We start from the raw sequence: 25,638 nt of genomic DNA, 5'->3' as shown, positions 1-25,638 counted from the left end.
GCTATTCTGTACTGTAGTCAAATTAAATCAAGATTAAAGCATGTCAAGCATAATATATCATTACATTAGGCATATATCATAATCGACCACATCCTGAAGTGTGGGTTGGAAAGTAATCTAACAGCCTCAGTATGCTGCAGAATGGTGTGACTGTACCTCAAACTAAAATCAAGATTAAAGCAAGTCAAACATAAATATATCACCCTATTATGTATATATCCTAATGAAGCACATCTGGAAGAGTTGGAACATAATCCAACAGCATGTTGTGCTGCTTCTGTACTGCAGAATGATCTGACTGCACCTCGAGCTAAAGTCAAGATTAAAGCATGCCAGACATAAAAATAAAACCAAACGATGTATGTGTCATAATCAACCACATCAGGAAGTATGAGTTGTAACATAATCTGAAAGCTTAATTGTGCTGCTTCGGTTCTGCAGAACGGTCTGAATGCACCTGAAGCTAAAATCAAGATTAAAGATTGTCAAACATAAATATATCACCACATTATGTCATGCGTCTGAAGTGTGGGTTGGAAAATAATCTAAAGTACTCTTTAGCTCCTGAGGTGACCTTTAGCTGAGCGGTCAGAGTTCCTGGTTTGATTTCTGCCATGGGATCTCATTCTCTTTGTCCAAATGTCCTGCCTCTCTCCACTGACTCTGTGAATCAAAAGGAATAAAAATGTCAGAAAAACGTATTATTTTTTGCTGCTGATTGGGAGTGAACCTGTCAGGAATCACCTGGTTATGTGTTTTAATGTCTCGGCTTGTCGCAGAGGGTTTTCTGGATAAACGGCGCTTCAAGCTCAGATTCAGGCTAATCACATCACTTGGGATTGTGTGCAGTAAACTGTATTCATGCATGTGTAAGCCTTTTAAAGTCAGCGTACTAAATGAGCAGTGAAATCTTTAATCAGTCCAGGTGCTTCTCCTCCATTCGCTCACTTCACCACAGAAGCACTTCCACTGTCTTTACTGCTGACTTTGATCGTGACTTTGCGAAGCAGCAGCGAGCGTGTTGGAATGTAGAAACGAGAGGAAAGTCGGAGCAGACAGCGGCTGACAGCGGAGAAAGAACGAGGGGAGGAAGGTGAGAGGGAGAGCTCACTTTTCATTATGGAAACTCTGATGGACGGTCTTCTCCTGACAGAGCGCCGAGGCAGCGCTCTAAGAGAGAGCACGGCGGAGATCGGACGGTTTTCCAGAAGACGAGGAACACGTTTCCTCCAGACTGGGGCACAAAGTGGGTTTAAAAGTAATTTGTAGACTTAGTTCTGACCCGTTCGCTGCACCTCGGAGCACTGTCTGTGATTATTTGCTTTTTTGTCAAAGCTTTCCTTCTCTGAGATGCTCTGCGCGAGATAAGAGGCGCCGCTAACTGATCCGGAGCTCAGAGATAAAAGGGTGAAGCTCTGCAGGAATGTTTAGCCTCAACGTTAAACTCAAAAGCCAAAGCGGTGAAAAAATACGTGTTCTTGTGAGTTTGTCACGCCGCAGAAGACTGAACCACCCGGCTGAATTTCAATGATTTAAAACACAAGTGTGTGCTGGTTGGTGAGCTTCTGCTCTCCATTAATGTGACACAATCGATCCACCTCTTTGTCATCTCGTCATTTTTAGGAAATTTAAATGAGCTTTTCTGCAAATTCTGGCGTCCAGGAAACACGTCTGCAGAGTGAATTAGAAAACTTTAGCTGCAGCAGTAACTTTAAGTGGATGCTTATCTGCTCTAGTTTATAGTAATAAGGGGAGGAGTCAGTACAGTTAACAGGCTCTTTATATTATTATTTATAATTACTTTTTAATGTTTATAGTGTTTAAAAACTAATCTCTGAATTTTTCTCAATTTTTTGTTCTAAATGTTGCACTATTTCCACCATATGCCATTAAATTTAGTTCATCTAAACAGCCAAGGAGTCAAAATGTGTCAGTAACTCTCATCTACATGGCTAAGATCATAGACTGTATAAAAGATGGACGTAGCTACGGTGATGTCACCTGTTGGTTTCTGCACTGAGAAAATGAAGCCAGGGTTTTGCTACTTCCTGGTTGACATCTTGGATTTTTGGAGCCAGTGACTCAAAAATCATCGGAGGGGGGCGGAGCCATAGGAGCAGCGATTGGTCAGATGGATTGAGAGGCGGGCCCTCTCTGCCCCGCCCACATTTACCGCCTTCTGCTCGCTTCATCTGTATGGTCGCTGCCGACTGTCAATCAAGCCAGCCACGCCCCTTGCCCCGCAAAATTCTGACGATTTTTTAAAAATTTCGTATTGATTTATTTTCAGATTGGCCACCTGATCTCTGAATTTGACCATGAAAACTAATAAGAACAAAATCCTGAGCTGTAGGAATGCAGTATTTCAGGATCTGTGATCACTTCTTTTCCAATTCATTTCTATGGGAGCCAGGGCTTTTTGGAGCCAGCAGCTAGTGGACGTAGTGATATTGCAGGTTTTTGACACTTCTGGGTTGGCTTCATTTTTTAGGGCCGGTTGCTACGTCCATCTTTTATACAGTCTATAGTCGTATTCCCATAAACAAGTCGGGTTTTCTTAGACTTAGACTGACTTCATCAATCCCTGAGGGAATTTCTGTTATTACTATATTCAACAAAGGGGTAAACAAAGCAAAAAACCAACATAGAATATTAGAGTAGGGTATAAAATGAAGGTTAAATAAAGTAAAATAAAATAAGATAAAAATATAGAAAATATAATATAGAAAAAGTCAACAAATTTATAAGAGTGTATGAGATTTTCTCGTTTTATATTTACTCGAGTACTCTGAATTACATTTACATCCATTTACATCCATTTATAATCATACAACAGGTCATAATATCAACAACTAAGTAGACTGCATGCTTTAACTTGAGTTTTAGACGTTGTTTAAGTATAACCAGTCTTAACTACATCTGTGTTTTTTCCCTGTTCCGCTTATTATTTCAAATCATCCCTGGTTCGACTATAAACCACTGTCCTTTCATTACTTTTTATTATTCCACAAATCTGCCGGTCGATTTTATCTGGTGTTTATTAACTCCCACCGGACGCACTCTGCATCCAAATCCACATCCCTTCTCCTCAGCTGAATCGCTCCCCCAGCATTCATCGCAGCGAGGTGTGGCGCATATTAAATGAAACCGTACGACTTGACCTTTCCAAGTTGTTGTTGCATGTCTGCGTGACAAAGTGTAAAAAAAAATAATCTTGAATTTAATCAGAATCACAACCAGCGTGCAGATGTGTGTCCTTAAGTTACTGGTGAACTTAGCGCTGCGTGAATGAGGTGATCTCACATCATCAGAAGGTGCAGAAGCGTTATATTATACATACTGAAGAAATAATGTTGTGAAGAGAGACGTTCTGCAGAAATAACATTTTCACTCGGCTCTTGACCCTCCTGCTTCTGACTTGAATAAATCATGAAGTTCTGATCGATTCATTCACTCGTCTTACTGCATATCAATCACTCATCCTTTCCTAGACGCTAGTTGATTATCGGTGCACCATAAAGTATATATATGACGTTATTCATTACTTCCCATTTTGTGTGAAAAATAAACAAAATAATGAACTGATGCTTTTCATTGCAGAGATTTAAAAGTTCTGGTCAAACATTAACCACGTCTGCATGAAGACTAGTGTACGTGAACATTTCAGTGAATTAAATATTTGTATTTATTGTGTAATTAACTGTAGCTATACTTATTTCTGTCCGTAAGAAAATAGTGAAAATCTGGTCGCAAAGGTACCAGAAACAATATGTTCAATAGTAGTAAAGAAATAACAAAAACAAAACAAATATATGTAAAATAATAATATTTTTTAGCAGATTTAAGTTCAGTAAACAGTGTAATTTTGTGGACACGCATTATAAAAGACTATTATTACTATTTGTAAAAACACTCGTTTTTTTTAGGGGGACATTATTTACACTTTTGGCATTTTTTGTTGTTTTTTTTACAGTCAACATGTAAATAAATACTATTTATGCCTTCTTTTTTAACTCAATATTATATGTAATTTAACAAAACTGTTTCAAAATAAATTTTTATTTATTTTTGTACATAATTTTTCTGCCAAACAAACGACAGATATCTGTAAAATAATATTTTTTTTTCCCGATTCAAATACAGTGAAAATTGTGTAATTTTGTTGTTATTTACAGTTTTGACATTTTTTTAGTTATGTGTAAATTAATACTTTTACATCTTTCTTCTTCCTATTTTTTTAACATAATTTTCGTGAAAAAAACGAGAGATTATCTGTAAAATGATAATTGTATTTTGCTGATTCAAATACAGTTAAAAATAGTGTAATTTTCTTGTGATTTACAATTTTGACGTGTTTTTTTCAGCAATAACTTGTAAATCAATACTTTTTTTTTCTGTGATTTTCCGAGTTCTTATTTGTAGTTTAATGCAACAGCTAAAATCTATAAGGTAACAGTGAATTATTTTTTTTTTTTAAATTTGTATTTTTTCTCAGTTTCAAAGTCATGCTGTATCCCACCATCATGGCTCTGATATTTCCAGATCCTAAACAATCCTCACTACAGTAATCTGACAAGACATCTCTACCGCCAGCGTTTTATCGAGAGTAAACATGTAAAAACAGAACAATTTTATCAAACCAATTATGTTTTTCTTTGATAATAAAGTTATAATAAAAACAATGCTGGTATTATCACATCAAATATGGAGGATTTGGATCGCCTCAGCTGTGAAAAAACACAATAAAAAACAAACCATTGTAATGAGCGAGATAAGAGCTGAGAGATGAAGGAAATTACCATAAAAATAGCCGAGGGCCTGTGAGGTTAATTGAAACTACCGTGTGTGTAAATCCAGGCATGTTTTTTGCATGAGGCTGTTTGAATGATAAAAGTATATCGGTCATTATTTCTAATCATTTGAACCTATAAGCGATGCATCCAGCCTCCACCGATGACTCTGTTAGCTCTAGCGCTAGAATACGTAATTTACTGAAGCCAGTCAACGTATTGAGGCTCCTGCAGCATAGATATAAACTTAATCTGTGGACTCTGGCTGCAGTACAATCAGTGTGCGTTAGTCATGTGTGAAAAACCATCTCAGCTCTTCAGTATCCTCCTGCAGGATCTCCAGCCTGGAGAATTTATCACCACTTAGTTTCTTTCATCTTCTCTACCATTTTACAGAACCATCCGACCAGCTTCTTTTCCATGTGTGCAGAAAAAAAAAATAGCGTCTCCTGATGAAAAACGGGCTCCTAACTGGAAGCGTTGACGATGATACTGTTAGAAACACTGAAAAGATTGGCTCGGAAATACTGGTTTGCTGCATTTTTCCCTGCAGAAAATTCATAAATATTTTTCAAAACTCCTTCTGAAGAGCGTCATGCGTGGGACCTGAAATGGATTTTAGTTTGTTTGTTTGGCATTTCTGATTCATTCCGCAGTTCGCCGTGAAATTGAGGTGACGTGACAAAAGTCCCAGGTTGGATTGGTGGCTTTGATGTTGCAGTTACTTGACTGGTGTCTTTGCAAATGGAACTGGCAGAACACCTGCGCTTTCACAAGTTTCCACATCTCGCCGTCTTGTGCATCGCTGCCAAGAACAAATACCACAAGAGCTGCAAATTTAATACAAAAATCTGTTTAAAGGCTTCTCCTAAACTTGTAAACATCCCGTAGCGTGACTCTCTGACTCGTGATAAAGCTGTAGACGCCGTCCGTTATCATGGTGAGGCTCCGGCAGAGTTTTCTTCTGGAGGAAACATCAGATAGTTGTTTTTACCTGCCTAATAAATTAAACTCCACTATCTGGCCGCTTGTGTTCTTTTTTTTTCCATCTGCAGCAGAGCAGAGAAGCAGGCAAAGGCAATAAAACAAGATGGTGTTCAACCTGCACTGCAAAGACAATCGGTGTGAACAACACACGCTGCGCCCCTGGACTTCACAAATAGCAGCAATTCAACATTTTGCCTTTTAAAGTGGTATTTATACTCCGGCTCGTCGAGGTTATTATGCCCCGCGGCGGGTTTTTGAATAGCGAGCTGAGGATAATTTAGTAATCAGCACAGAGTCCAGTTGTAGAGCAGTTTTGTGGTAAATTATTGCGTTGTCTTGCTGATTATTGACTATAACTGCGGTGGGATGGCTCCGTGACACCGTGCTGGTCGCTGAGCGCTAACATCAGCATGCTAATATGCTCCAAGTGACAGTACTTATGTGTTGGTGTTAAACAGGCTTTTACATGTTCAGCATCTCAGAATGTGAGCAGTTAACGTTTATTTTTTGGCACTAAAGACATCCGAAGTGGAACTTTATAGCTTTTTGATTCTAAATTATGACGTGGTGATGATGAGCTCATCAGAAGTTGGTGCAAGATTGGATGAGCCAGACTTCCATTCTCCTGGGATTGAAACTTTAAACTCACAGCCTGACCCTGCTTTGGTCTGTTTTGCTTTTTTATAACTTTCTCTGGAGTGTCAGCAGTTATCTAACAAGATACCAACCAATCACTGTAGAGTACAGCGTCCCTTCGTCCATCCCAATTTAGCACCCATCGTTGATGTTTATCTTGAGATGGACATGAATCTATGAACCACATCTGTGCAATATCTTAATGGCCACAATTAGAAGCATCTGTAGTTATGTAGAGTTTTTGTTTATTTTGTTATCTACTGATGTTATTTACAGGTTTGTACTACGTCCCATTTGCTGCAGATTCCTCTCCTGTAGGATCAATAAAGTCTTATCTTATTTTGTCCTAAATGTACCAGCCATCCAGGTGGTAGTTTGCTGAGAAATGTAACTCAAAACCACAAATCAGGCCGAGTGGCGTTGCCGTCCAAAGAGCCATGTTGCCACTTGGAACAGCCTCAAGGACTCTTTTAATACCTGATCTGATTAAAATCTGAATTCTTACCTTGTTAGCACGTCCATATGGTGTTTTTATTCACCATCAATGAGCGTTTCTTGCCAATGGCAGGCAGGAACCTTGTACAGCTCTGCCACCATGGGTGTTTGTCAATGGGAGAAAACACATTGTAAAGTGCTTTGAGTACCACTGAGTTAGAAAGGCGCCATGTAAGTGCAGACCATTTACCATATAAAGGTTGTGAACGCTTATTCTACCTCTACCACAAACATCCAATTAGATTTAAGGTGAAATTACAGAAAGACACAGTTTGCTTGCATCTTGTAAATCACTAAATCTGCTCTGAGAGCTCTAAAACTGGACATTTCTAAATTACAGTTGATGATTCTCTGCCTGCTTCAGATTGAATCTATGAATGGAACTATAGCTGCTTGGCTAATGGTTGCTACGCAGTGGGAAACTGCATTTCTCTGCCTGTACGTGATCAACTTCTGGTGGACGTTTGGTCGCGTTTCTGTCCTTACATGAAGAAGACTTGTTGTATTTGACAGCGTTTGTGAGCGTCCAGTCTCCACATACGTACTGCTGCTGCTGCCTTCGTTCTTTGCAAACAGGCATCAAGGATTCTCCTGGAAAATGCAACATAGACAAATTCGAAGCGGAGTCGGTGAGATAAAAACCCGCAAGATAACGGTTATGTTGCAATAATAAATAGGAAATCTATTTTCTTAATTTCTCCAGTACCGAGAGCGGAACCGATAACGTTGGAGCTTATTGATCCTCCGGTCTTTAATTATTTAAACCCTTGGCCTGTGTAATATGTTTCAGTGTCTGTCCATAGCGGGGCTTCATAGATCCGATCGAAGCTGTTTTGAAGGGATGGTTTTCATGCAGCTCTGATACACTGAGATGAATTTGTACGCGTTTAATCAATGTCCAGAGAGAGACTTTAAGATGATGCATTCTGGTAATTCATAGTTAGCTTAATAGCCAATAAAAATGTGGATAACTTGGGGGAAACTAAATATAAGTCAGTTATTGTGGCCACCAGTTATCTCTGGACTCTTCAGGCCACATAGACAGAAATGTGTTCACACTTGGACTGAACCATCTGATCTGTAAACCAGCTATTTTTTCCCTCTCTGCTCCGTCCTCTACATGAACTCGTCATGGTCACTGAAGCGATCTGATACTAATACTGACACTGTTATTAAAGTGTCAGCACTGTGATATTATCGGCGCTGCATCGTGCTGTTAGAGCCGCGCTGTGCGTCCCTTGTCCTATAGGCTGACCTCCATCAAATTCATGTTATTTGGTCAAAGTGGTACCTTTGGATCCTCCGGGTCAAAGAATCCTGTTGGGAGGAAACCGTTGGGTGTGTATTTGTGGGTGTGTGTGCATTCCCATTGGTTTGTGCAGGACGGCGGATGTTTGTGTTCAGTTTTTGCTCTTCCTTGCCTGTTGAGCACTGTTTTGTTAATCAGCTTCTCACCGAGGGCAATGAGGAAAGTATAATCTGATAAACCTACAGGTGCTGATTATTTTGCAGGAGAAAGTTTCTCTATTTGCTCAACAAAAAAAAAAGATTTCACACCTAAATGCAACAGAATCTGATGATGTTTGCTTTGTTTTTCCTAGTTAGACACAACTTTTCCTCAAATTCTTCATCACACTTCAGACTGGATGATGATATTTTACATATAAGTCCTCAAACTTGGTGGAATCAGTTCAGGAAGGACCCATTGATCTTACAGAATTAAAATATCCCGACACAAACCCAGCTCTTTGAAGTAGAAGAGCTTGAATGTTCTGCAAACAACACAACCAACACCTTCAGAACTGAACACAACACCAATTCTGACTGAATCATATTTCCAAATAACTGTTAAGCAAAGTTGAAGCAAACTTTCGAAACTCTGCAAAATATTGTACAAAATGAAATGCAAATTCAGCAGGTTTTCATCAAAAGAACGCAGCATCGTCTACGTGATACATGCCTGTAATGAACTGGGGCTGCAACAAAAAAGTCAAAGTTGGTGCCAAAAAATCGATGCTCAAATTAATTGCCAACAAATTTAATTGTCAGCTAGCTGGTGGTTCCATCATTTGTGCTTTTTTACGCTGACATAAATGCATTACTGTTCAACAGAGTTAGAAGAACTGCACAAAAATGGAGCGACCACAAGCTTCCATTACTGTAATAACAACAGCTTGCCCAAGCATACAGGAAGACGTCGTTCAACATTTTACAGTTTCAGGAGGCAGTTTGGTTGGAAACAGGTATAATTGTTGGGAAGCTCACCAGCAATATTCAACAAATCCGCTCCATCAGCAACATCAGCCGAGCCGTGGGTCGACAGAGCTCAGCTGACAGGCACCACATCCTCAGCAAGTTATTATAGAAACTGTAGGACTGTCCTTATTCTGCCATTAAGTCTCCGTCTAAAAAGACACCTGGCCACCCCATCAGCTCACATGATAGTAATAAGTTGGGTTTTTGAATCTGCGGTATAGTATATAAGTACACAACTAGCATCGTTAGCCAACATAACCTCAATCTGATTTGACCTAAGAGCTATTTAGTCAGTGTGCAGTTCATGATCGGAAGAGTCGGTTATTTGTTGCCATAATCAGGTGATTATTTGACTCTCACAACTGGAGTTGCAGCCCGATAATAAATGGAACAGAAAAAGCCAGAAACAAAACTAGCTATTTGCCAACTGCTACAGAATTTTGAGGAAGAAGAAGGAAGAAACAAAACCTCAGCCATCTACGAGAGAAAGAATAATATTTCCATCAGGTTATTCTCTCGTGCCTGGTACCAGTCGTGTTTCATGCTGTCCAGAAGCAAAGACAAAAGAAAGAACCAGAAACAGATGATCAGTCATGTGAGTTAAATGTCAGAAATTATTCAGAAATGGTGTCTCCATTTCCCATCGAGTCCTTTTCGGGAAAACTCCAAAATCATCTCAATCAGGTATTAAAAGAAAATCTTTTGTTTGTTTTTACTCAATTTTTTATTTACCCTTTTCTCACATATTGCTTCAAAATACACATGAAAATCAGTTTTGCTGCCCATGTTGATGGACTGAGATGTGGAGCAGCTACAGATGCTGGCAGTGTTCAGATGTCCACATCCTTTGTCATGTTTTGTATTCGGGTTTTCATTTGCTTTCACATATAAGCACAAAGCCAGCGGTCTGTTCTGCAGCAATCCCTAAGTAGATTATAAGAACATCAAATGTTCACTGGAGGTGCACAGATGGAGGAAATAAAGAAACGTCGGACATAAAACCACCATTTTGATGAGCGGAGTCAAAGTGTAAAAGCCCAGAATAAGCCTAAACAGCTAAAGCACATGCAGGTGGAATGTCTGCTCTGTGCCGCTATTCAGATATACAGAGTGTCTGTGAGAGGGAGGGCGAGCAGGGGAAGCATTAGGAGGCTAAGATATATAGCAGCAGGGCTTTAGGGCTCAGCAGAAGGGAGGAAGGTGATAATTCACGGCACTGCAGCTCCTCCACGTGAGCCAGGAAGCCTCCGTCAGAGCCGACCCCCACTGCTAGCCCCACACTGTGTCAACACATCCTCGGCATAAATATTAATCGCTCTCGCATTGATCTGCTGCTGATTGGGCCACTAAAACAAGCAAAGAGGTTTGCGTTCGTCTTACAGTTTTCCGTATCCCGGACTCGGTTCATCCCAGCGGTCACGTCGTCCGTCCTTCCCCCTCCTCGCCGCCTCCATCCTGTGATTGCAGCCCAAAGGCCAAAGCAGACCGATAAGCTAATTAATTAAGGATAGGTCGCACAGCGATTCTCAATCGTTAATTTGCCCTGACCCCATTTCAGGCCCTGATCTAGAGCAAATGAATGTTGTTACGGAGACAGCAAAATGTATTACAGCAAATAATCAGGGTAAATATTGCCTCCGTCTGTCAAACACGATTTTGCTGGTTGACGTGACCTAATCTCAGATCTGAGCAGGTGGAGATGTGCGGTTGGTGAACTGCTCAGAGGTTTAATGGAGGCAATTCAAAATCAGTCTCACTTTGCCAGGCCGTTCTGTAGACATAATGATCTGGCTGCACCGTATTACCATTCAGCTATAATGCGGTCTTTCTTTTGGCTGCTTGGCGTCGTAGCCCAGTTGACCTTCACCTCCTAACCCAGTATTTTCCATCATTCATGGCTGCAATCGTGACAGTGGCATGTCTACGCTCATAGAATTCTGAGTCAGAGCAGTGTGGATCATGACCTGCTGTATCTACTGTCATTTCACAGCTTTTGCAGGGTTCAATTTGCCCGAACAACTCCAAGATGAGCCTTTCTGTCACATCCTGGGACAAATTCCCCTCATTGAGCTGGTCATCGTCCATTCTGGTTCACTGTGGCTCAGGTGGGAGAGCAGGTTGTCCTCTAAACGCAAGGTTGAGGGTTTGATCCCCCGCCCCTCTTAAGTAGAAGTGTCCTTGGGCAAGACACTGAACCTGAAGTTGGCAGGCAGCACCTTGCGTGGCAGCTCTGTTGCCGTTGGTGTATGAATGTATGTCTGGATGAGAAAACACTGTAAAGCGCTTTGAGTACCACTAAGGTAGAAAAAAGCTCTATGTAAGTGCAAACCATTTACCATCAGAGGACAAAACGCTCTGCTTGTTGGTATTTCTTTTAACCAATCACAGTCTTTGTGGGCGGAGCTGAGCAGCTTCGATGTTTCCTCTGAATAGTGCAGTTGTCGTGGTCGGTGATTTGCACGCCGACATGGAAGAGCACTGAAATGAAAATGGATGATTCACTAAAAAAAACTTGGCAAAATTTTCAGCCTCGCAGGTTGTTGGTCGGAGGTTAGTTTGATTGTGAAGAAAATTACAAAACCTGCATCCTATATCCAATGAGCCAGACGAATTCAAGAGAAAAAAAATAACATAAATTGAATAAATCTTGCAGCCATAACTCAAAAGCTTAAATGTGTCAGTGTCACTGGTAGTCAAAACTACGAGCTATGAAGCTGAACCCTTCCCCCGGCATGTTTCACATCCAAATTCACTTCCCTTCTTCTCAGCTGAATAGTTCTTGATGTGTTTATTGCAGCGAGGTGCAGCACGCGTCCAATAAAACGGACTTAACCTTTTCAACAATGCAGGGTGTTTGTGCGACAAAGTGTTGGTGATCATAATAATGTAGAATTTACATGAAATGCAGCTCCGCATCCCTCTGCAAAGCCATTACTCTGAATTACCCATTAATATCTAGATAGGTTAATATATACGAAGTCATTAAATTCTAACATATTACAAGAAAGATTATGTTTGTTGGTCTACATACAAGTAAATAAGTCATTTCCTAATGTGCCACATATCTAAATAACCAGCAGAACTCATCCGTTAATCCAGATTCATCCAGTTTTTAAATTACAATTACAGTGTCTGTGTTGTCTCCAGCATAGTACCTACATTCTCTCCCGCTTTGTGTCCAAAATAAACACCCAATATTGCATTCTGTAAAGCAGGGGTGCTCCTAGAGTCTAGGGAGTCCAGGGGAAAGTGGTCAATGGGGGCCCCTTGTTTTGGGAAGTGGAGGGACAAACATTTGACTGGTTTGGCACCTCAGCAAGTCAGCAACTAGACGTGAAGAGTCAGTGAATGTACAAAACCCTTCTCTGCTTAAAAAATCATTATTTTATTGAAAAACACTTCTGAATCTGTGACTGTAATGCACAGAGGTGAGTGTTTAGACGGTAAATCAATGACTGGAGGCGGACAATGCTTCTACAGCCGAAACACCCTTCAGATACAACATCGCAAATACGGCTAAATAAGCTTTCTCTCACTAAGATGTGTGTTCAGAAAAGATCAGTTAGCCGCGATGCCTGTTATGACACAAGTAAGTACATTTTACGATACATCTATCAGACTATAGTGTGGAAACTTTACTGGTCGTCGGCACAAACAGCAAGTCGGGATAGACAGAAAGACGAAGCTTGTATTTTTATTTTTTTGATTTGCAAGCTTGTAAACAGATGTGTGTTCTGTATATCCTGCTCACCTGAGCCTGAAAACAAATGATAACGGAGGCAGCGCCGTGCGGCTGACTGACGTGTTCGCTGAGGAGACCGACGGGGTTCAAGCAGCGATATGCAGCATCATGCGGGCTGTTTGCTGTGTTCCTTACACTAATAATATCCAGATTTGAGCTCTGCCAGCCATAAGCTCTCACTATCACGGCGATTGTGCTTGATTGGGCTCAGCGCCGGCGAGTGTGATTCCCAAACCGACGGATCCTGCCTGTCAGCCGGTCTTCCTTCTGCACTGATGCTCTCAAGACAACTGCAGCGGCCGTCTAAGGCTTGCAGCTGAAATATGACTCGTGATGGACTCAACCTTAGAGCAGAAAGCGCGTCAGCTGCTGGATGGAGCTCAGCAGCAATATAAATACTTTGACAGCGAGTCTGATCAAGATTTATAGAGCCCGTAAAAGTAGAGAGAATAAAAGAGGTTCTCCTGGGAACTATATTGGTGACGTTCCCGAGCAGGAGGGTTGTGACGAGACACCTCCTTGTCTTCTTCAGCGGGACTCTGAAGGTCTGACATCCTGTTAACATTTCATGTAACGCCGGTGCTGCACTAGAAAAATAACTTTTTTTATCCTGTATGTATGAGATTATGATGTTAAGGACAGCTTTATGGAGGTCCTGCACCTGTCCTTGACACATTTATCTCCTATAAAAGGCCACGTTATGAATACAGTCCAGTTTTTAATCGTGTTAGTGGTGCAGCTCCGGGGATGGCAGTGCCAGTGTGATGGCTGCTTGGCACATTACTTTAGTCCAGACTGAAATATCTGAATAACTAATAGATGGATTGGAATGAAATTATGTAAAGCCATTCATCGTTCCAAAGCAAAGAGTTCTTACTTTGCTCATTTTCTCACTTTGGCTTCTCGCTGTGGCTCCGATATGAGGTTGAAATTTGTTGCTTTGAGTAAAATGTTTGACTTTCCAATAGATTATTTTTAAATCTGGCACACACATTCAAATCCCTCCCATTGAAGAATTCACCTGTTTCCATTCTTATTAGCCTATAAAGCCTCTGAACTCGTAGCAGTTTTGTTTTGTTTTTATCATTTTTCTCTGCAGCATAAAGTCCTTCTATGCACCTCTATGGCAGCAACACCACCGTGGCTAGAAGTAAACGTAACGCATTAGAAAAAGAAGATAAAAGTTTTTGTTATTTATTTCACAAAAATCTTTCCTCGGTGCTCCAGGAGGGGCACCGAGGAAAACAGTGGCTTTACATATGATAGATGTTTACTATTTATGTTTTTAATTTGCTTCCATATTTTTCTCCTGTTTGTTTCGTATATACACAGCCTGCAGTTCAACCCAGTCTCACTGAAAAGTCCCTGATTGACTTCCCAGCTTCCCCAAGGAGAACAGAATTTTTAGTTTAAGCTGATCAGGGCACATCGTTGGTTTATCGTCAATTTTTTAAATAAGACATGTAGAATAGAAAACACATTACATGTGGACATGCTACACCAACACCGAGTCCGATTGGAGACTACGCCAGCAGTTACCCAAAAGAGAAGGAAGCGCAAACGGTACAAATGTAAACAAAGAAGGAGGAAGAGAACTGGATCCATGCTAAAGGCTAAACCCTCCAGACCAGCAGGACCATCCCCCTACTCTCCAATGTGTAGGGGGACAAACAACAAGCCTCGACAACAAGCTGGACGTTTGCTGAGAGAAACCCTCAGAGAGTGCAGGGACTGCTGAGTGTTTGCTTTAACAGAAACATGGCTCCATGACAACATCCCAGATGGACGTACAGCTGGATGGGACGACATTATTCCGGGTGGACAGACAGACAGACAACTAGCTCTGGGCAGCATCTGCAGCTTCACCATCATCACACCATCGTGTGTGTCTTTGTGTCCCTGAAGACCTACCAGGATCTGAAGAGGTTCACCATGTTCAACGTGATGACAACGTGCATGGACGCAGCGCCCCCTTCAGGAGACAGCGACAACGAACGTTTGGTGTCTGATCCCAGACGTGCATTCCGCATACATCTAGCAAGTTCATTTTGTCTACTCTGAATTAGTTCTTAGGTTTCTTCTTTTCAGACAATAGAATTTAGGAGATGGTTCTTTACCTGACATGTTTCGACTGGAACTTCAGTCTTCCTCAGAGGCGTCAGCTGATCGCCGTGACATGTCATTTATTTGGTGTTCCTTATGGGCGTGGCCAATCTGACAATCCCGCCTGTGCCTGCAGGAGAGAGTCCCAGGAGTGTGATAGCATGAAGTTGCCTTCATCCCAGTTGATTGTGCATTCCGCATAACTTACTAATTAAATGATCCTGAAGAAACGCTCTCTCATCTTGCCTGTACTACTGTGTATGTACAGCAACATGACGATAAACCTGATTTGATTTGATTTGAATACAGTAATTTTGATAACATATCACAGTTTTAAGCTTAGATTTGGTCAAGTTTTCCAACAAAACAGCAGTTTAAGCTCTGTCAAGGTTTGTGTTTGTGCCCCTTTGCGATGGTAAACACATTTACAAGCTCAGTTTTGTGGGTTTTACATGCACTTATTCACACAACTGCCAGAGGCTGCCTTTGTGATTTGGTTTACTTTCTGTTTGTCAGTGATCTCAATGGATAACGCACCTTCTGGCTATGTGCAGCAAGGTGGTTCCTGGTTTCTATAATCATAAACTATCCATCCATTATCTATACACCGCTTAATCCTCACTAGGGTCATGGGTCACATTCACACCTACAGACAATTTAGAATCACCAATTAACCTCAACATGTTTTTGGACCTTGTGGGAGGAAGACGGAGAACCCGGGGGAGAACCCACTCTGCACGGGGAGAACATGCAAACTCCACGCAGAAAGATTCTGGTGCCCCCACCGGGATGTGAACCGGCAACCTTCTTGCTGCGAGGCAATAGTGCTACCAACTGCGCCACCTTGCAGCCCATCATAAACTATCAATCTATTAATCAAAACAAAAACAAACTAAACTAAATTAATTTCTGTGCTTACTTACCTAAACAACAGTTCCAGCAGGGAGCAGCACCCCTCGACCCAACATGACTAAACATTGGTATTTGTACCTACAGTGTGGCTAAATATGTACAGTACCAGTCACAAATTAGTGTCTCCCACACATAACAAAATAGTTTACAAAACTGCAACAGACAAAGTTTGTTGGCACGCTGCAATCTAGGAGTCGCTCTAAGTCATAGCCAGACTGACAGTTTTGGCTTTTAAACCGGTGCAGCGATGACAGGAGCAGCTTGAGGGCGGCGGCGCCGGTCCAATCTGTCAGTTCAGGAGGCCAGACAGAGGAGGAGGAGCAGTCAAAAGCCCAGGACAAGCAGGGACAAAGTGCAGGCACCGCTCTGATTTGCATACAGAAACAGGACAAGATTAATTACACAGAAGTGGGAAAAGATCTACAACAGAGGTGAAATCTAGAGGCGTGATAGCATCTGATAACAGCCATTTATTGGGCTAGAAAAAGGTGAACTCCTGAAAGGAACTGCAATAACTTTGGAACTTTTCATCTTGCACCATAAACAGGTCAAATTTCCAATCTGTGTTTTGTATTTAGTGCATTTAATTTGCAAATTTATCTCGTTAAACTTGGATATTGACATTTTTTAGCGCTGTACTTTCTTCATTGTTTCATTGGAAATACAGACAATAAACAGATGCTAATGCTGGGAGAATAATTAACTTTGAATTTATTATAGCCTGCTATCATTTTAGGTTTTTATCTGTTTGGTCAACATTATTGGTATTTTAATTGTCTGTGTTAGAATAACACTTTTGCATCAAGGAAAGCAGCAACTTTTTTCTTTCCCTAACCAAGTTCCACAGAGTTCTAAATCACATCTACCTGCTTTAATGGACTACATTCGACTGCGTATTCCAACTAAATCAGCACACTTTGTGGAAACCAGTAATTGAATAATTTCGCTCAGACACGAATTGCTTGAAATGACTCGGGTGGAAACGCCAAATCGCTTCTGCCAGTAGTCATTTCAATTGTGTATAAATTATCTCTGCTTCTGTTTATTAGTCAGACGTGTAATAATATTTATTTTCTGGGTGCGTGGAATAATTCCGCTGATGTTGCAGCACTCTCAGCAGAATTACATTGATTTATGCTACAGTGGGCTGAAGGAAACTGTAGCGGTGATAAGTGACCAGCACCTATCCCATTAATGGACTTGATTAGAAGCCCTAAACTGAGATAAGTGCACAGTTGACTTCACTTCTTGGCGATGTGTGCACAGCGAACAAGATCTGACTCCACCACTCATTTCTTTTATTTCTTTTATGGCACACAACGTGATTAAATCTGAACACCGTCCCCCAGTGTCAGCCCGTTGTAGTAAATGTGTTGTCAGAACTACCATTGTAAAGTTAACACATAGACCTTGAAGTTGTGTCAGCTGGGAGCCAATGATGGAGCTAATTTATTGGGTGTGTTTGAGGTTGTTTTATTACAACATGGCAGAGGTTCCCTCGTTCTCTCTGTGGGCTTCGTGTTTTAATACCAAGTCCTGCCCTGCGAGGTCAAACCCAATCTGCGCCACCGTCGGGTTTTTTTTTCACAGCGTTGGCATGGCAATCTCCAGTCATCTCCCTCGTCCTGTTATTTTTCAGAGGAAAACACCTAAACCGGCCGGCGAGAAAAATAATTTCATAATCTTGTTCACAAACTCAGAGAGTCCAGGGATGTGAGAAACCGGCGAAATCTTCAATTTAGCAAGAATCATGTTATCTGACTGTATTTATGGAGAGAAATAGGAAAATAACAAAACTCTAAAGTTGCAGTCCACTGGCTACGAGTTGGCTTTTCTTAGTCTGTTTCAATAATTAGCAGTAAAGTCTGATTATTGACCAGTTTACACATGTAGGATTTATTATATTAAAACAAGTAATTAAAAGATTTCTCGTAAATTGGTTTATTATTTGTCAATCCTACCTTTCATGTTTAGACTGTTAACAGATTACTTGACCAGGGATGTCCAGAGAGCTGGACCACGAAGCCAGATTAGTGGGTTAGCTACATATGTTAACCCTAAAGTCAGAGTTTTCAGTGTCATGAAGGTGGCTCTCTTTTTACCTGCTAGATCTCCATGGTAACTGATGCTGTGGCGCTAGATCTCCATGGTAACTGATGCTGTGGAGCTAACCTAGTTTCGATTTAAATCGGCTGGAAAGAGCGTCTCCCTTTAACCAAATCGTTTCCTGACTATTATTTATGAGCTATACAGATTCTCAGCTGAGGGAATGTGTTTTGCTGTAAACATGCTGACTTGTACTTTCTAATATCACTTAATGAAGCCGTGTAGTTACAATATCGCACACTGTAAGCACCACATTACCATGCAGGAACCTGACATGTACGGAGTTGGTGATGCAGAAATCACATAAATATGTTTTTATGTTTGGCTCTGATTTTCTGTAAAGTTCATTGACACTGCTGCTACTGCAGCTGAGAAAATGGATTATTCTACTGGTTCAATCACTTTAATTTCGCTTTGATTTGGCCAAAAATTAAGGTGATTTTCTGCATTATGGGACAGAGTCAGACCTAAATGCACTTCAATGCAATATCATGTTTAAATAACTGAAATTTAAAGTTTACAATTTGTATTTTTTATTGCCACGTTTCCAAACACATACATACAATCCCCACGAAATAAAACAGAAACCCAATGCCCCATCCCAAACCAAAAACACGCACATACACACCTACATATATACACACACACACACACCATGGAGGAGAGTGATGCAATCAAAAAAATATAAACTACAATACCCCAAAAAATTCAAGTTCAACTTACAAAAAGACAAACAAGTATCTGGTAGCATATAGCGTTGACAAACAAAACAAAACAGAACAGAACAAGAAAAAAGAAACACATAAATAAAAACATATAAATGCATGACAATCCATGTAAAATCACAGTCAGACCAGATCCAGATGTTTCAACAAAGGACCCAGAAGTTTAAAGTTTACCTTTATTGTGCAGCTGTCAGTTGTAAATAAACGGCTGCATCTGTAAAATATTATGTATGAACACGTTTAACACGTTTTCTGCCAGCATTTCTGTCTTACACCTTTGACAGGATCAGCGCTTTTTACCGTCATAAATGTTTGTGTTCCTCATTGTTCTCCGTTAAAACAACGTGTTGACTGAAGCAGCTGCACACGATCATTTTATTCAGTGCCGAAGAAGAGTCACATGACGCGTTAAATGCCTCCTTTTTATGTGTTTGAAGCAGAAAGCCTGAGTTGACAAAGAAGGTTGATAACCACCTTCATGATACCCGTGATCTCTGGCTGGGCCTTTAGTTTTTGTCGAGCCGATTTACACAAAGAAAGCCCGGCTCTGTCAAACTTGCTTCGTAGTATGATGGGGTACATTGGTCATCTGATCCAGATCCACATGGATGAGCAACGATTCTTACAAAGTCTTGATTTTCTTACTTTTATTTTAATACAGACACATTATTTTGTTGCAGGTGTTTGATTATATTATCCAAATACTAAACGTTAGTCCACACCTTTCAATCAATCAGTGGAGAATTCTCATTGGCCATAGTTTGATTCATTTGTTCAAACAAACCGATCTCAGAGACATTACCTTTACATACGACTAATTAGCAAACATGATTTGTGGTAAATGTAATGCTGGATTGGCTGAATCACGCTTTCTGTCAACACAGTAAATCAAGTCTCGTTAATTAACCGTCATTAGCAGCACACTGTGTCTTCATATGGTAGATTAACGTAGAACATAACGCAGCAAAAATCACAATTTGTCGGCATAATTGTTTGGAAATGAATTAGCAATCGATCATCTTAACTTCTATGAAACACGGTTTAGGTGGAAAATAGTTTATGAGCCACGTCAAGTCAATTCAAAGTTATTTATAAAGCACATTTAAACAACAGGCGTCGGGCCAAAGGGGTTTTCCAGCAGAGAAATACGACCGTACAATAATATATATAGCTCTGGGAATAATAATAGTACGCCAGTGTGGCCACAATTTCTGCCTTTTCCTTTGTGGTTGTCAGTGGAGCCAAACTGCCTTTTCTTCTTAGGGTTGTATGTTGTTTTGTTGTTTCCGAGCCGGTTAGCGACGGCTCTCGCACTTTATTTCTCTTTATTAAACACCAAGATGGTGGTCTCCTCGCCGTCTCCAAAGTCTCTTCTTTTGGGGAATTGCTGGATCTACTTTACGGATGCATCTAATACACAGAATAATGGTGACCACAGGAATGTTTGTAGCCATTTAGTGTTTATTTTGACAGCTTTATAGTGTCAAAACATCGTATTTTTAGATATAATTCATTGCATGTATTGAACTGAAATTAGACTGATGTCTTTTAGAAAATGCTGTAGCTGTTTAACCACGATGAAAAAGTTCAAACTAAATTTTCTATTGAAGGCCTGCTGTGCCGACTTTGTAAAAAAATCAGCAGGTGGTGTGATAATTGCTTCCAAAGCTGTGTAATGTAATACGACGAATTAATTTAAAAGTCAGGACCCTGCAAAATTGAATTCAGTGAGTTAAAAGCTTCCCTTTGAGTAGCACGTTGGTGAAAGTAGAGAGGAAAAAACTCCCTTTTAATATGAAGAGGCCTTTAGCAGAGCCAGGCTCAGGGAGGGCGGCTGTCTGCCTCCACAGGTCGGGGTGAGGATGGGAAGGATGGAGGGAAAAACAACGCTCCGACAAACGGAAAATAAACATGAGATCTTAGACGCTGGATGGATCGGTGGAACCACGAACCTGCAGAACAACATACAAGTGGGCACAAAGGACAAACATGCTAAAGTGCTTCTAAGGAAGTGACAAACTACAGTTAAGGCTGTTTTTAGCATCCACATCCACCGACCTGTTTGTTTCCCCGAATTTCCACAGAAAGCGAATCTTTTAACCCAGCAGTGAGTCTTCCGCTTCGTTTCTGGAGCATGTTTTGAGCACCGTCCTCGAATCCGGCAGGATTAGTCATCGCTGTGTTGTGTTTTTTTTTTTTTCTCCTCCCTTGTTTTTGCAAAGAGGTTTCTGACCACCATGCGGGCCTATTATACCCAGCAGCTCTGCCAGCCATTTGCTTATTGTTTTTCAGGAAGGTTTTGCATAAAAGTCATTAGATGAGCTATTCTGAGCCGCGGTTTTCAGAAAAGTAAGGTGCAGTGGAAGTGTAATGCGCTGTACAGTACATCGGTGTGACCCTGACACCGGCGGAGTGCAGGCAGAGAGAGGTTTATGAAACACACACAAGAATTGCTTCATATCTATTGTAAAATTGTCTTTTTACTTTGTCTCTGCCTGTATTTTCCAGCGGAATTAAGCCACGGCAAAGATAAAGCACGTGGCATTTAACCAGGCCGGTTCTGGATCTGATTTGTTCCGTATCGATCGGTGGTCATCGGCGTTGTTGTTTGTCACTGGAAAGGAGCAATCAGATTATCTGGCATTTCACAGAACCGAGCCAAAGCATGACCGCACAGGTGGACCGGGTCCAGAGAACCAACCGGGTCGCTGTTCACCGTAACACCGAGATCCACGAAACAGAGCGACTTCTTGGTGTCGCCTTCTCCAGCAGGCCTCATTAGCAGCAGACCGCAGGTGTTCCACTCCAGTTGAGTGACGACCGATTTCATTAAGTCCCTCAAGTGCCAATCTGCCCTCTAATACGACAGCCAGAGACAAAACCGACGGCTCCAACGCCTTGTGCGGTCCGTTCGGTCCGCCGAGCCCTCGAGTTTTAGCAGCCAGGACACGGACGCTTCGGAGAATCGCTGGCGGTAAGCATTGCAGCCATTACGATTCGTGCAAGGTAGCGCCACAGTTCACCTTGGGCGCTAAACAGTTGTTGGCTCTGGTCAATAGCGACTCCACAGCTGTTGATACAGACAGCGGAGAGTTGAGGAGGAGGTGAAGACAACCGAGTGGAGATGAAGAGGGTAAAACATGGCACCGGGCCCGTTTCTTTTCTCCTGTTTCCGCCTCGTACAGGCAGACACAGACCCCGAAGCTGTGACTTTGAAGTGGCGTCTTTGATTAAGGAGTTAATTAAAGAAAAAGCTGCATGCAGGCGAGCAGATAACTAGAAAAAAAAAAACAGAAAAGGAACAGGCAGGGAGGAAAGAGAAAGGGAGCAGATACAGAGAAGTGGAGAAGTGATATTGGCAGCTCGTAAGTTTCTCAAGTGCCGGAGAGGAGTCTTTTCTGATTGGCAGAGAAGCCAGCTGGCACAACAGGGACAGATATGAAAGCACAAAAAAAAAAAAGACAAGAAACCTGCCACCCACATGTGTGAACAGCACAGTTTCTGTCCTGCTGCAAGCTGTGGTGTGAGCGCCACAAAGCTTTAATGATAATGGATGACGTTGGGGCAGGAGGAAGGAGGAAGTAGGATGATAATTTATACATTTGGGATAAAAAGACTGATGGTTGGTTGGATGTATGTGGGTGTAATTTATGTTCTTGTTCCTTTTCTGTCCGCCCTGATCCGTCTCCTGCCTTTGTTTCCACGCTAACCCTCCTCCTGCTCCTCTGTCACATCTGGGTCTCGGCCGTTATCTCCCTCCATCTCCCGTCTTTCCTCCTTATCCATCACTTCTTTCTCCTTTTTTTTTTTTTTTTGCTGACTTCTGCTCCTCCATCTTTCTTTAAGGTTTTACCTCATGTCAAGTTAACATCTGCCTGTCCTCTTCCTCCGTCCCCTTCATTAAACTTCTCTCAATTACCATTTTTCTCTTTTCACTTCCTTGTCTTTCTTGTCTTGTCGTCACATCTTTTCTACCCTCCTACTCCACAATAACTTTCTCCCTTTCATTTTCTTTTTTATTCCTCCCATCAACCCTTGTTGTCTTTGTCTTTCATCTTTTCCTCATTATTGTCGAAAACTTCTCTCTGAACCCCCAAATTATGCAAATTTTCCAAGCTATAAACTGTAAAAACAGAAAGCAGATTTCCAACTACTTGTCTTTGATGTTCTGTTCCATCAGAATTTTTTACCAAATGTCAGCTTAAAGTCATGATATTTAATTAATTCAAAAGTCACATGAGGAAAATTCAGAAGCTTTTCAGCTGAACAGGGATGAACTGCAGGCCGTGTTTGCTTCGGTCACGTCTACACGTCGCTGGGAATTTACAAAAACGGATATACGTTTTCAAAAATAACATTGTTCATTTTCTAAAAAGTCTTCATTTACACAAACCCGCATAAACACATCGTTAAGAGCTACTATGAAATATAGTGAAAACAGGTTTTTATCATCTTAGGAACATAGCCAGAGTCCACCCGTTTCTCTCTCAGGCCAGCACGGAGGTGCTAATGCATGCTTTTATTTCCTGCCTCTTAGATTATTGTAATGCCCTGCTCTCTGGTCTCCCCAAAAAGAGTATTTTAAATCTCTAATTAATACAAAACTCAGCCGCTCACGTGCTGACGAGGACCAGAGGTCGTTTTAAAGTCGCTGCATTGGCTCCCCGTCTGCTTCACGATCAATTTTAAGGTTCTTTTACTAGTTTTTAAATGTGTTAACGGCCTCGCGCCCAGCTATTTATCTGACCTGCTGTTACCGTATCGACCCCCGCGGATCCGGAGGTCGTCCAGTAGCGAGAACCAGAACCCACGGTGAGGCGGCATTTAGCCACGACGGCCCCACCTGTGGAACAGCCTGCTGGAGAGCCTCAGGACTGCAGAGAGTGTCGATATTTTTAAAAGGTTAAAGACACACCGGTTTAATCAGGGTTTTAATTGAACTTTCATTCTTTTTACATTCTGATCATTTATTTATCTTTATCTTATGTGTTTTACTCTTTTAATTTTATCTTACATAGGGCCTTTTATTCTTAAAGGTTTAAGTTTTAACTCCAGTGTTTCCTTAGGGGGGTCCTCACACTGGGGGTTGTGTGTGCTCTGCTGCTGGGGGTGCTGTCTGCGGGTTCCTTCGGCCCGGCTGATTGGAGGGCTCCTCACCTCGTTGTGGGGATCCCTTTGTCTGCCAGGTCGGGGAGGTCCGGGTGCCGGCGCCCCCAGTGGTCATGGTCTGCGACTCCTCCCGGTGTGGATGGCCCCAATGGTAGCGTTTCCCACAATCCCTCAGTGCCATGCCATGCTTCCTTTAGTCTAGTGGTGTGTGTGTGTGTGTGTGTGCGCGCACGCGTATGTGTGTGTGTGTGTGTGCACGTGTGTGTGACTGCATGTGCCATATGTGTATGTGTATGCATGGACGGTGGGAGGGACGGATTTTCTTTTATAATATTCCTAAATGTAATGTTTTTAAATGCTGTTAAGCACTTTGTGTTGTTGTAGTACATGAAAAGTGCTATATAAATAAAATTTGATTTGATTTGATATTAATTTGCTATGAGCTGCCAAACCTATAGGGGGCAGTGTAGCAAGAAGCATAAAGCCATGCTAGCCAATCAGAATCCTGGAAAAACACAACAACCAATGGCACAAATTACTTCCTGTTACTTCAACGTTAATGGACCAACAGAGAAGTGAAGCGACTCCTTGTGGTGTTCGAGTACAAAACAAGTACAATACTTGAAAACATTGATTGTAAAACTGTAAACATGGTAGCACACATATGACGCTGATTTTGTCGCATACTGTGACGTCAAACTCTGTCTCCTCCCGTCTACATGCAAACGTAAAGACGGAGTTTTGCCAAATGTCCACCTTGGCCGGAGTTTTCAGATATGATTGTTTTCGGTGACTTGTGGCTTCGTTTACGTGTAAACCAAACAACCAAACGCATTGAAATATCACCGTTTTTACTATGTGTAAATGGGGCCTTAGAGTAGATGGGAGACGATGGAAACAAATTTAAACTGTACGTAGTAAAGTATCTGTAACATGTAGATACACTCTTTTTTTTGTATAATTATTATTGTAAAATTCCCCCAATACTCACCTGTGACACACTGTTCCATCAGAAACCTTGGCCAAGTCTCAGCTTATAGTCATGACTTTTCATCAAAGTCACTTTATTCTACATATTTTATTTTGGAATTTGCTGAAAATGAAGCATTTGCCCTAACCACATTCTGTAAAAACAGAAAAATTTTGCTTTACTCGATGCAACCGTGAAGTCATTAGTGATAGAGCTGTAAATAACAGACGTGACAAAAATTCAGGAAACTTTCGGCTGAACTGCAGGCTGTGTTTAAATAGAGGAGATAGGAGACCAGTACAGAAACCAACTCAAACTGAAGCGTCTGTAGTATGTCGATCCACTTTTTTGTTTTTATGAGTAATTTTCCAACTGCTCACCTGTCACATGCTGTTCCATCAGAAGCTTGAGCAAACCTAAGCTTAGGATCGTGACGTTTTACCAAAATCGGTTCATTCTCTGTTGCATTAAAGGATTTGCCAACAAATAAAACATATTCGCGAACCAGATTCCGTAAAAAAAGAAAATATTCTGCTTTTCTCTGTGTAACTGTGAAGCCAGGAGTGACTCAGATGACAATCATGTGACAAAAAGCTTTTCAGCTGAACTGCAGGATGTGTTTATATGGAGCTGAAAAATCAAGCTCTGAAGCAAAATCTGTACAATGTAGTCTTTTTTTTGTTGTTGTTGATTATCGATAACCCCTGTAGGAACTTGTTGTACATTTTGCTTCCTTTTTTTTTTTTTTTCTGTTTTTGAAAAAAAAAAGAAATTCAAGTAATTCAACATTTGTGTTTCTTTTTTTCA

The 25,638-nt window shown here is 41.3% G+C and overlaps 1 protein-coding gene across 1 annotated transcript in view; it reads left to right on the top strand.

The window, feature by feature from the left end:
• LOC103372804 (whirlin-like) overlaps positions 1–25,638 on the top strand; it is a 65,388-nt gene that overhangs the window by 5,908 nt on the left and 33,842 nt on the right. The window lies entirely within an intron of this gene.

This window comes from Stegastes partitus, unplaced genomic scaffold (genome assembly GCF_000690725.1).
Source record: "Stegastes partitus isolate 25-593 unplaced genomic scaffold, Stegastes_partitus-1.0.2 Scaffold1830, whole genome shotgun sequence".
In the NCBI taxonomy this organism is placed as follows: domain Eukaryota; kingdom Metazoa; phylum Chordata; class Actinopteri; family Pomacentridae; genus Stegastes; species Stegastes partitus.
Note: the sequence above shows the minus strand (reverse complement) of the source record. Positions and strands in the feature narration are given on the sequence as shown.